The following is a 12,217-nucleotide window of genomic DNA, read 5'->3' as shown; positions in this document are numbered from 1 at the left end:
TATCGTCTGGCTCCTGGTTCCCTGTAGCTTCTACTTTTCCACTTCTTCCATTATTAATGATTTCTTCTTCCTTTTTTTTTTTCTTTGCTGCCTTTCTTATGCATCTCCCTGAACATTCTATTGCACTTTCATCAATTGTCAATTTTAAAAATCTGATGTGTTTAAATTCTCTAGGAAGAGATCCAAGTTGATTGAGTTCTTGCCCCATTGTGCAGAGCTTTCAGATCAGGAAGTTTCCTAAACCAGTCACCAGAATTTGGCTTTGGTGGCAGCTCTCCCAAGTTGAACCCATCGGCTGTGCTAATTGTTGATCCAGCCATCTGAAGAGAAGAGCTGCCAAGCACACTGTCCTCAAAGTGGCCGTGTCCTCCACAGGCTTTCTATGCAAGCATAGCAGAGGTTCAACACTTCGACATTTTATCAGATAAGGCTTTTAAAATCTGAGAGCAAAATGAATGGAAATAGTAAAGAATTTGGAAATTGAGATGTTTGTTGTGCTCTGAGCCCTCATCAATTTCTTTTTCTTGTTATCAACAGGAATAAAGACCCAGATGGTAAGAAAATCTTTTCAAAAGCTTCTTTTCTAAAACTAAATTGACAATTCCTAAAAGCATTTAAATTAGCTATTATGTTACTGTACATGACATCAGACTGTTGATAATTGCCTGTTTTCTTTATGTATCATTCACAAAATTGTGAGAATTCTTGATCATCCTATCACATGTCCCAGATCAACCTAAATATAGATTTGAAATATTTTGCACTCAATACTATTAAAACAAGGCAAGTTAAATATAATTGCATTTTTCTATAGATAACCATCATGTTAAATCACCATTGATGTGTATAACTTAAGGTAAAAGTAAGCAATATTCCTTTTAAATTTTGCTTAGGAAAATATCTGTAGCTAGTGAAATCCATTTATAAACTTGTCAGAGAATCAGCCAACTTTGAAAAGAGAACATTTCCATTGCAAGTGAAGCTGTACTTCTACAGGATCTGAAGGAATTTGAATTGTTTTACTTTTTAGTGAGTGCAAACGTAGTCACTTGTGCAGGTGGAAATTGAAATCCAAATTAGAATATAAATCCAAATCTTGTTGTAGTGAATGTCATTGCTGCTACAGGTTTTTCATTTTTCAGGTATGTAATATGTAAAAGTAAATATTTCACAAAATTATGCAAAGCTCTTAAAATGCAGACAATAACTGTGAAATAGGGAACAGAATCACAGCAATTTAATTGTGGCATTGTAAGTTATGTGCTGCTTAAAAATTCTTGCAACATGTTCTTTACCTTTAGTAAACATTATGTGACATTCAGTTTTTTTAAATCTAAGCCAGGGCTTATCTCAATTTTTACTCCAAAGTGATACAAAGCAGTCCTAGCTCACTAAGCTGGTTTGAAAAAAGATATCACAGGAAAGATACATGTACAAATCAGATTCTATCTCGATTAATCAGAGATCACAGTCTTGTCAAATGCAAACTGATTGGAAGAGTCTGTGAGGAAGCTCTTCAGAAGCGAGTGAGATTGCCATGGCCATCAGTGGAAAGATGCTGCTTGACACGTTGGTGTAAGTGATTGCCACCAGCTCTAACTGAAAGTCTAGTGCAATCAGTGAGGGACAGACGTGATGGCATAACTCATGTGGCTTTCCAGCTCCAAGGAGCCCCTAGATAATGCCTCCTCAGATAAGCCAAATTAGTTTCTAGTTTCTGGAAACAAGGTGAAACATTCATTTGGGTTGAATCTAATCCAAAGATAATTTCAAATAAAGAGGTGATTCTGAAAGTGTCCCAGCTGCTCAAACGTGCTCAGAAGGAGTGTTGCAGTAGTACAGTCAATGATTTAAAGTTAGCCGAATAAATAAGCTACAGAGGGTAAAGCACAATGATGGCAATCGTAATCTTAAATGCAAATGAAGAAGACCGAAAGCATTTTATCGTGGCTTTGGAAATATGTTTGATCATCATTCCGATTTTCACATGGTCGGTGAATGTATATTATGTGTTTTCATTTATAGTCTTTAAGCGATCACTGAGGGAATAAACAGGAAGTACCAAATCGAGTAAGATTCTACAGTTCAGTTCTACAGACAAGATAATTTTTGTCACAATAATTAGAATGCCCTTTCTATAGGAAAACAGATCCATTCTGTTTACGATAAATGCTGAAAAATAAATTTTCAAGCATTGCAATAGTTTCCCTGTGACAAGAAAGCAGAAATTAGGAACTTAACGAAGACAGGAAATTAGATTGTGTTTTACTAATCTGCTTCTTAATTTTGGAAATGTTTGTGTTACAATACTCTGATAATATCAGGGATGAGCTAAATTTTGTGGATTCAGGGTTACACTCACTGGTAGACAGTTTCTATGAACAACATATGGAAATTAAAGCATGAGGCAAATCCATTGTCCTTGAATTATGCAAAAATGTACAGTCCTTTGATCTCATGAAAGAAAGCTCTGCAACTGTTATAGCAGTGTTTCTAGACAAGGAATGGTACAGTAAGTTTTTTTTTTTTAAAGTTTGTGACTACATTCCATAGCTTTGTTTTTGAAATGTCAGTTTAAATATTTGTAAATAGCCATATGCTCAGTATTTATATGTTTTCATCAGATATTTTGGTATTGTATAGGTATTACTTAAAACACATTCAAAGAAGTATTAATATACATCTCTTCACACTCCAACAACACTGAATACATTTTCAGCTTTTAATGCCTATTTAAAGCACACTGAGTCATTAGTGCTAATTTTATGCTTGAAAATTATTCTATTATGTGATAAGCATTTCTTGGAAAGATGTTGTTTTACTCTTAAAATAAAATCACAGTCTAGATTTTAACTTTTCTCATAGCAGATTTATTGTCTTATGGTTCTTAAACTTTTTAGATGAGCTAGATTAGTTTTAAAGATAGGTAATTTTAAAAAGTCTTTAAGCAGCTTATTTAATTTGTGTTCATTTTTACTGTGTTGTAAATATTCTTGAGAGATAAATTATCTTGCTTAAGATGTGTGTTTTCACTTTGAAAAATACTTATATCAGAATAACTTATCCTGGCCTGTCATAAATGGGTACAATCAATGTCAGAGCAATAGAAGCTGAGAATATCTTAGCGGACGACTCAAAATGCATTTATTCATTTGCCTAGAGCTGTGATATTTAGCCAGGAATGGAACAACACTGAAGCTTCTATAAATAGTGAAGTTCATATTGTGGATAACGGAATAAGCTTAGCATGATTTAGGAAAATGGCAGTAGAGTTCCTAGACGTTGTCTGTAATAGCTGTCCCATCTATGTGCCTTGTAGACCAGTTCCACATTTTTTTTATAATTAAATCCTCATGAACCCTTAGATTTCTTCAGTTCCCAGGCAAAATGCTGTCTTCATTCAAAAGTTACCAGCTGTTGCTTTGCTTTCCTAAGCTGCATATAAAATTATGTTTGTTTTCATGGGAAATGAACAACAACAACAACAGAAAAAAACATCCAAAGCAATTTATTACGCTGTTGAGTTATGCAGGTATCAGGCTTTCCTTGAGTTCATGCAATTAAATATGAAAACAAGGATATGAAGGTTTCTACTGTTGACAATCTTTAACAAATGTCATCATTAAAATTAGCTAAAATTATTTTTCATTACTTCTTTGCCTTAATACAATATTAAGAAATAATTCATCTACAACTTAAAAAAAAAAAAAACTCTCAAAACAAATTCGTCCACTACTTACTGACTGTTATGTTGAGTCCATTCATCTATGGGATAGAGGATTTTTTTTTTCCTCAGAAAATTTAATCCCATTGAAAAGGGAACAATAATATCATACTGATGATAGTTGTCATTACTATGATTCAGACTTCCACATGTGGATGTTGTAGTAAGTGACTAAGATAAGTTAAATCCACTTATATTGTGAAATATTTCTGTTATTAGACTAGTTTAGAGATGACAGTACTGACGGAAGCACATAGAGTCTAAGTTATTGGTCAAGGTCACACAGCTAGTAATGTGTGACAATAGGATTAAAAACTCAGGCTGATTTCAGAATGTGTGCTTATGGAATGCCTTTCCCCTGTGGTTAGTGTTCAGTTTTGAAAAAAAAAAATTTAGATGCTTAATGTGACGATATATTATTTGCTCAGGATTTTTTTTTTCTTTAATTGGGAAGGATTTTTACTTACATTTTAGCCTAAAGAAACCTGTCTGCCCCTGGGCCTCTGTAAATATCTCTCTACTTGCAAAAAGGCAGCCAACACCTTATTGAGACATTCTGAATATTTTTCAAGGATATGTCCTCACTTAACTTGGAGACAGTGCTGAGGGAGAGAAAAGGAGTCAAGGTTACAGCAGGTGGATCGCTGTCTGAATCCTGGGATGGTGGGCCTGTCAACAAGCCCAGTTCGTGACTGGCACCAGGCCCAGCCAGCAAGACAAGTTTGAGGCAGCATCTCTAATACCCCCAAGGCCCTGTGTCTGATGTGGATAAATGAAAGCTTTTCCTTGCAGCCTTGTGTGCTCATTCCTGTGTATAGTGTTCACTTAAAGGAAACTTGAAAAATAAATAAGCACAAAACCTATACTTCGAATCAGAGTTGCTGTTGACAGCATGCAATTTTGGCAATTTATTCTGTGAGACCACTCAGAGACCACTTATGGGTCACCACCTAGAAGGACCCTCTGTGTGGGTTAATGCACTTGTGATATTATCTTGAGAGTCCTAATTTTGATCAAAGACCTTGTATTTTCATTTTGCAGTGGGTCCACAGATTATTCGAACTGCCAAACCCCCAGCAGTGTTGGGGAATAGCCAACAAAGAAGTGCCACCTCCACTGCAGGTGTAAATTATAATTGAGCTTTCTTGCTGATTCATGCAAGAAATAAAAGGTTCATGTCTCAGGCCATTATTTAGAAATTGAAAAACTAATACAATGGAAGCATTTATCCTGGATTTAATGCTTTTTTTTTTAATGCAGAGGCCATACTATTTTAAAGTAATTATTTTAAAATGAAAAAACGGATGATAAAGTCAAAGAGTCAGCTAAGGGTGTCATAATTGCAACCCGAGAAACACATCATCTTGTTATTTCTGTAGAGGAAGCGCTGCTGCCAGAATGACTCAGGCATCAAGCTGTGGCTGCTCTGGCCTCGTTGCCAGGGCCCTTCACTCTTCTCATCATTGTGACAATGACAAGGCTCGTTTCCAGTTACCCACAGGCTCCTGCATCCCACCAGAGGCTGCTGTCCTCCAGGTCAACTGCCAAATAAAGCTTGTCAAGAATGGGGGAAATCGGCATACATAGGTACACACACACACGTGCAATCAAACTTCTACATGAAAGCATCTATTCTCAGTGTGCAGAAGACAACGATGATTTAATACATCCTAGATTTTACAAGCAGAAAGACTTGACAATCGATTATGTCACTTAAAGCCACTTAAAATTACTTTTTTTGCTCACATTTTACTTACTGATAAGAAAATGTCAGGACAATCCAGTAACTGAATAATCAGCATGATTAGGATTAGATGTAGTGGCAACATTGAATCTAAAACTTAGGTTTGCTGACTCTCAAATCCTTGAATATTTTACACTATTATTTCATTAACACTTAATATAAAAAAATATATATAAAAAAATCTGAGAGAGAAGATTTTAATATAAAAAAATATAAAAAAATAATATAAAAATATAATAAAAAATCTGAGAGAGAAGATTTTAAATCGTCTATGTATCTTACAGGAACCTGAAAACAACTGCCTCAAATCTGGCCACCTGTTTTAATAAACAAAATCTATTTGAACATTGCCATGCCCAATAGTTTGCACGTGTTTTACGGCTGCTTTCTCATTATAACAGCACACTGCAGTAATTGCAATGATAACCACATAACCTGCGTAGTTGAATGTATTTACTGTCTAGACTCTTCAATTGCTTGACCACTGAACTACGAGAATGTGAGCTCCTTCAGGCTCTGAGTTGGCTATTCCCTATGCTGACATCTGTCTTTGGCTCAAAATGATGATTAATTGAGAGTATACTTATGCTATAAAACACAGAATGAATCAGGGTAGTTAAATGGAATGAAAAAAAAACCAGATCATTCAGTTTTAAAAATTTATGATTTTAAGATGCTATGGAGCCGTAACCTTGCTCTTGAATTCAGTTACAAGACTCTGAGCAGTTTTATGGCCTACCAGAATTGAACAGTCATGTATTATTCTATTCTTATGTTAAGCCCATGTTTTTTTTTAATTTTCTTTACTAGCACAACTATAGAAACTCGAGGATCTACTTTCACACAGTTGCAGATTCTAGCCAAGATAGTGGAGATGACGAAACATAACCAAGTATTAATAAAATGGACATTGTGGATGAATTATTTCTATTAAGCAAATTATATGGGGTTTCTACTACTGATTATCTGTGCAGTTTATTAAGCGGTAGTTTTGCAGAAACACCATCAACATCATCAAGCTCAATAAGCTGTTTAATTGAGTAAGAAGATTAACTAGTGAAATAACAAGATGGTGTTATAAAGGAGCAATTATTTGCATGTGACGTTTAAGAGGGTAACTGGAACAGATACAAGGTACCATTTATGTAGTCAGCATCTTTAAAGTGTGCCACTAGAGGGAGACCTGTACCTGAGAGGTATCTCCTTTGGGTCTGCCGTGAGTGTCAGCTCTGTGCCCTGCTGGTGGTGTTTCTTAAAAATCCCAATGTAGCTGGTAAGGGTGTGAGTTTCCACAGTTTCTGCCTGGCTACATGCATTTTCATTTCTAGAAGCAGCTGTGAGTTTGTTTCTTAGGTGTCTTTCTTTGTATTGTATTGTATTGTATTGCATATATATATATATGCTATATATATATAGTAGGACCATCTTCTTAATTTGCCTGAGTCTCTTTTTTAATCTTTTTAATTTATTATTATTATCATTTTATTATACAGTTAAAAAGGCTCCCCAATTCCCCCTCCCCAGTTCCCCTGTGTCATCACTATAGTGTAGTTCTTCATACGTAATCATATTTCCATCATTGCAGTCATGGGCAATGGCAGAGAGTCCAATGAAGCTGTTTACTATATCTGATAATGCAACTGTTTACTATATCTTAACAACAGGATGCTGGAATCCCTGGAAATATATTTTAAACTTATGTTCATCTTTTTGAAAATCGAATAATCAAAGTGAAACACTCAAATCTTAGCGTAACATGAAAACAGTTTCAGAAAGTTTGACCTTGGATGATTTAATTTCAAAACATAATATTATGGAATGTATTAAATTTTTTCGGTACACTTTATGATAGATACATATATAATCTTAAACAATCAACCATTTTTGAGTGGTGATTTACAAACCATTGAGCCATTGTTATTTGCTTTTTTTGTTGTTGTAAGCCTCAAGGAAAGTAAATTAATGTTCATTGAGGTCACACAAGTGCCAGACATTTGATTAGGGCACTCAGTTTTTGTTGTTGTTGTTGTTACACTGATTTCTGCAAAAAAGCCAGTAAGTTTGTATGGGTATTATAGATATTACTATTCCACATGTAAGAATGATGGGAAGAAAGCCTAAAGAATTTAACTGTCAACCCTTACCCATTTGAAAATTTAAGATTTGCCTTTTGCATCCAGGTTTCTATGATTGTCACCCAGGTTTAAGGTTTTCAATGAAAAATACTCCTCTTCTTCAGAATAGTCAAGAAATAGTCAAGAATTGAATGTGGGTAGGTACATAGGGGCACTCCTTTTCAATACTGCTCATGAAATTGTATTTAGCATCAGATTTAGGCGTAAGTCACTGACTGTTATCCAAAGCAGGAAGGTATATTTAAATCGTGTTTGGGATGGTATTATTTTATATATCCTAAAATAGTGAAAGGACATATAATATGTAGAGGTCAAAGAAACTTTCCCTTTTCTGATTTTGGTAAGAAATTAGATGATGCCATCTGGGCAGGATGCAAACTCATAAAATGGAAGTAGGTAGGAAACCTTGGGTATTTTTTACCTCATCTCCCACAGAGCTATCTCTGAAAAGGAAGAATTAAATTAATTAGCCATATACCCCTTGACAGCTATCCTTTTCTTCATTAAGGAAATTTACTCATTAACATGCACCCCCAATACTTTCAAATGGAATTTAAATGATTGACAAAAGATTGTTTTAAAGTAATTACTTGGAGAGGAAAGCCAGCATGCCAAAAGCATGAAAAAGATAATCTAGTTGCTGCAGTGAAACAAATTTCCTAAGTCTTGGTTCCTTCCTAGATCAAAAAAGGGATAGCAATCTGTTGTATAACTCATGAGACATAAAAAAAAAAGACCTCCCAGATCTGCAGATGATTTCAAAGTTTGGACTTTGAGATTATGGGAGGGTTAGGAATGTGTGGAGGGACCATCATATGCAGAAAGGCAAACTTGAAGTGCATATTAAAGTTTGTGTGCATAGTAAGTAGCACTCTGGAAAAAATCTTTAATTAGTAAGCTGCAAAATCATTTTTGTGCACTAAACACAAATTTTAGTGCCAATGAGATGTTTGCAAATGATTTCTAAAAGTGTATTTTGGGATTTTTTTCATAAAGATCATCCTTTCTCTAAATGGAGAATGGTACTCCCAAGTGACTTTCCAAGCAGCTTCTGTGGAGTCCAGGGCTTACCACAGTCGCTGTAAGGGTCGAGTTAGTTTGCTGCTTTCATAACAGGGTGTCTCTCTTTTTAAATAGCATTTGTAGTCATTCTGCAAGATTATGATTGGGAAATGCTACTAATCAAAAAATAGCAATTAAAAAAATACCTGCGGTCAAAGTCAGTTATGTTGACATTGCACAAGCTTACTTACCTGGAGTAAGGAAAGCCCAGAGAAACACTGTTAGTTTTCTCGAGCACTGCTCTTCCCTGCCTTTGTACTTTGGACAGTGGAGAAAATCATTTGCCATCACTAAAAAAAAAAAAGAAAGTGTTCCTTAAAGATCACTGTATGAAACTTCTGCTCTGCCGTGTCGTGCCCTGAGAGTCTTAGCACAAACACAGAGGAATACCTGTATATACAGAGAGAACGGGCTCTCGCTCTAATCTGATCATTTATTATCATGTGCTATATTCATCAAGGGTGCTACTCTCACAGGCAGAATTTGCTTATTGCAAAGTACTAAACCAGTTTATAATACACATAAGTGTTATTCTCTTGGATCCACTTGAATGACGTAATGGAGGCCAGAAGAGAAAGCTGAGGGTATATCGGCACCGTATCTACCTGTGGAAAAATCAAAATGATGCAACTGGTGACAGCAGCAATAACAGCAGTGAGAATCCCACGCATAGAGAGCGTCACGACGATATCGTGTTCTGTCTCATATTCTCAAGTTAACTATAAGGGAGTGTCTTCTCTATGCTTTTATCCAATATGTTCATTTTGTTTATAAAATAAAACTGCAGAAGCTAAATGATCTACTAAAGATGACATAATTAGTTAATGGTTGACCAAAGTCCAGTTTTCTGGACTACTCATAATGGAAACTCATAGTGAAAACAGAAAACCTTTGCTCTGAGACTAGTACTTTTCAAAACAAAGCAATAACTAAGCTTCATCATTGATCTGTAAATGCAGGTGCAGAGTAATTAATGTCACACATAGAGGTATGCATACATGTACACACACTCCCTCCTCTGCCTCAGGCTTCATGTTAAGTTTAGCTATAACATTTCTTAAGGCTGTATCTGGTTTCCTAGAATTTGTGGGTAGACAGCTTGTCAAAGGAAAACAACCCAAATTCAATTTAAGAAAAACAGAAAATTTTATTATTTTGACTTCCACTGGTTATTAAGAAATTTTAGCTATAGAATAATCAATCCACTCAAAGAGTATCACCAGTCAGGAAACAGCTATACTAGATCTTAGCATAAATGCCGTTGAAAATCATGGAAAACCTTGCTGGGCCTCTGTGTCTCCTAGTTTCCACCTTAGATGCAGAGGAATACATCAGTCAATGACCAAATCACAGATTCAGATTTCGGTGCTCTTTAAAAGTACATTGTCGATGTGCACAACGTAACAGGTAGGATTAGCTTTGAAAACTGCTGGACAGTTTTTGAATGTTTCTGAAACATTGCATGAGTCCAACTTGTTACAACAGTACATGTGAGATTGGGTGGCTTCAATAATGGACTTTTTTTTTTTTCTTGTTCCAAAGAGTGAGAAGTCCAAGGGCCAGGTTCAGGAATATCGGCCTCTTGATCTTGGTCAACATCGTCTTCCTGGCTTGTAAATGACTGTCCCTTTACTCTGTCTTCACATAGCAGAGAGAGACTGAGATCTCTCCTTCCCACTATGAGGCTCCGAACTCTGGAACTCTTTTAAACTTAACTCTGAATGGCACCACCTGCTAATAACATTGAACTAAATTCAGAGAACACAGACACTCAGTATTGCTTGTATTGTTGCTGGAAGCAATATGCTAGCACATGTGTCCTGTCTTGATATTCCCCCCCCAAAAAATGAAGTCCCAGAGAAAATCAGATGGTTAGTGATTCGAATGACATCGTTTTGCTGTTAAAATTTTAAGAAAAGATAAAATGGCTCTCACACAGAATGTCAAAAAGTAAGCCCTTTTTTTCTGGAACAATGTCTTCCATTTTAGATTTCTGCACTAATATAAATTACTAAAGGGACTCCAGAGGTCAGCTACTCTAACTCCTCATGCTGAGGAGGGAGACGTGGAGAGAAGCAGCGTATTTTTATGGTTTTGCCGAACTTGGGTGCAGACAGACCCTAAACTGATTGCCCTTCCATATTGTCTTCAGTAGCAGTGATTTCAGCAACCCTGGGTAAAGGATTTATTATTTAGAGAATTTCTTTGCAGAAATGGTGGAAGATTTCTTGAAAGTGTGATCCTTCTATAGGGTAAGGCACAGATCAGCGCAAAGAGCAGCTTTCACACCTTTTTATTTAGATATGGGGAAAACTGAGAAGTTCAGTCATCAGCCATAGAATCTGACAGCTAGAAGACTAAACCACGCAGGAAGAAGCACGGAGGATTTGAGTAAGGCTTTGAGTAAGCAAGCCCTGGGTAGAAATCTGTTTTGCCAGTAATTTGGCTATGTGAACTTGAAACGAGTGATTTTGGGTTTCTGGTTCTTCACTCCCTCATCTGCTAATTAACAGCAATGCAAAGATGAAACAAGATAACAAATACAGCACCTCATATATATTGAACATTCACCATCCCAAGATTTTCAACTGGCAAATCAATCACTAGCTTCACAAGTCTCGACTGTAGTCCAGTATGCTTTCCGTTGCATTTCATGTTACATGGGAAGCATTGGTTTGAACTGGAATTATTAAATGCATTTTTAAAACCTTGTCTTCCAAAATCAATCTGTTCACATTTTTAATAATGCAAGAAAGGAGCTTGAAGCTGGCCCACAGAGATTTTTTTATGAACCAAAGGGTTATTTTTTAATTGGATTCTGTGCCTGTTGTTATGGAAATAGTTGTTTCATAGATTAAACCTAATGACTTTACTGCAAGATCAAGCCCAGGATGGGGTATAATGATGAAATCACCCTTATGCTTCTTTTCCTTGACAAAACACATTTAAAATTAAAAGAACGGAGTGGTGCTGCTTCAAAAGATCTTCCTTATAAAAATAGCTTTTAAAATGATATATTCTCTTTTCAAAGATCACAACCAAGGGCGACCCTTGCTGCCAGTGGGACACTAGGATGCCGCAGAGTTATTAAACACTTCTTTCTCTGCTGTTGAGAATAGAAAGAGTCCCTTTGATCCTGGAACTTACTTTCAACATTTGGTCTGAAAGCATTTTTGCAGTTGCTGAACTAACAGGACTTCCTCTGGCTATTTAGTGATCAATCTCTCAAGATCTTTCTGTCTAGAGTACCTTTTATTCATGGATGTATAATTTCAACTTCTTAGCAAAACTAGCTGATTTCTGTTCTTAATGGTAGCTGATGCAGTTTAAAGAGCCGAATTATTTCATCCTGCAAAATCTAGTTTATATCACAGGCTCCATTGAAGACTGGAGATCTATTAACAAAGGACAGGGTTTGTACATAATAAAGCAAGTAGAAGGGTAGACCATGTCCCATGGTTCCAGAAGTATGCAATGATCTCATGTGTCTGGACTGGTAGGCTTCCTCTGACTTTGTCTTTTCTTCCTCCAAGGCCTATTTCTTTACCTTGT

At 36.0% G+C, this 12,217-nt stretch overlaps 1 protein-coding gene across 18 annotated transcripts in view; it reads left to right on the top strand.

Annotated features, from left to right (window-relative positions):
• Positions 1-12,217, top strand: part of NRXN1 (neurexin 1) — a 1,050,610-nt gene that overhangs the window by 488,163 nt on the left and 550,230 nt on the right. The window lies entirely within an intron of this gene.

Source organism: Ochotona curzoniae, unplaced genomic scaffold, assembly GCF_017591425.1.
Source record: "Ochotona curzoniae isolate NIBS_2020 unplaced genomic scaffold, NIBS_Ocur_1.0 contig_883, whole genome shotgun sequence".
In the NCBI taxonomy this organism is placed as follows: domain Eukaryota; kingdom Metazoa; phylum Chordata; class Mammalia; order Lagomorpha; family Ochotonidae; genus Ochotona; species Ochotona curzoniae.
This window is presented reverse-complemented; position numbering and strand designations above follow the sequence as displayed.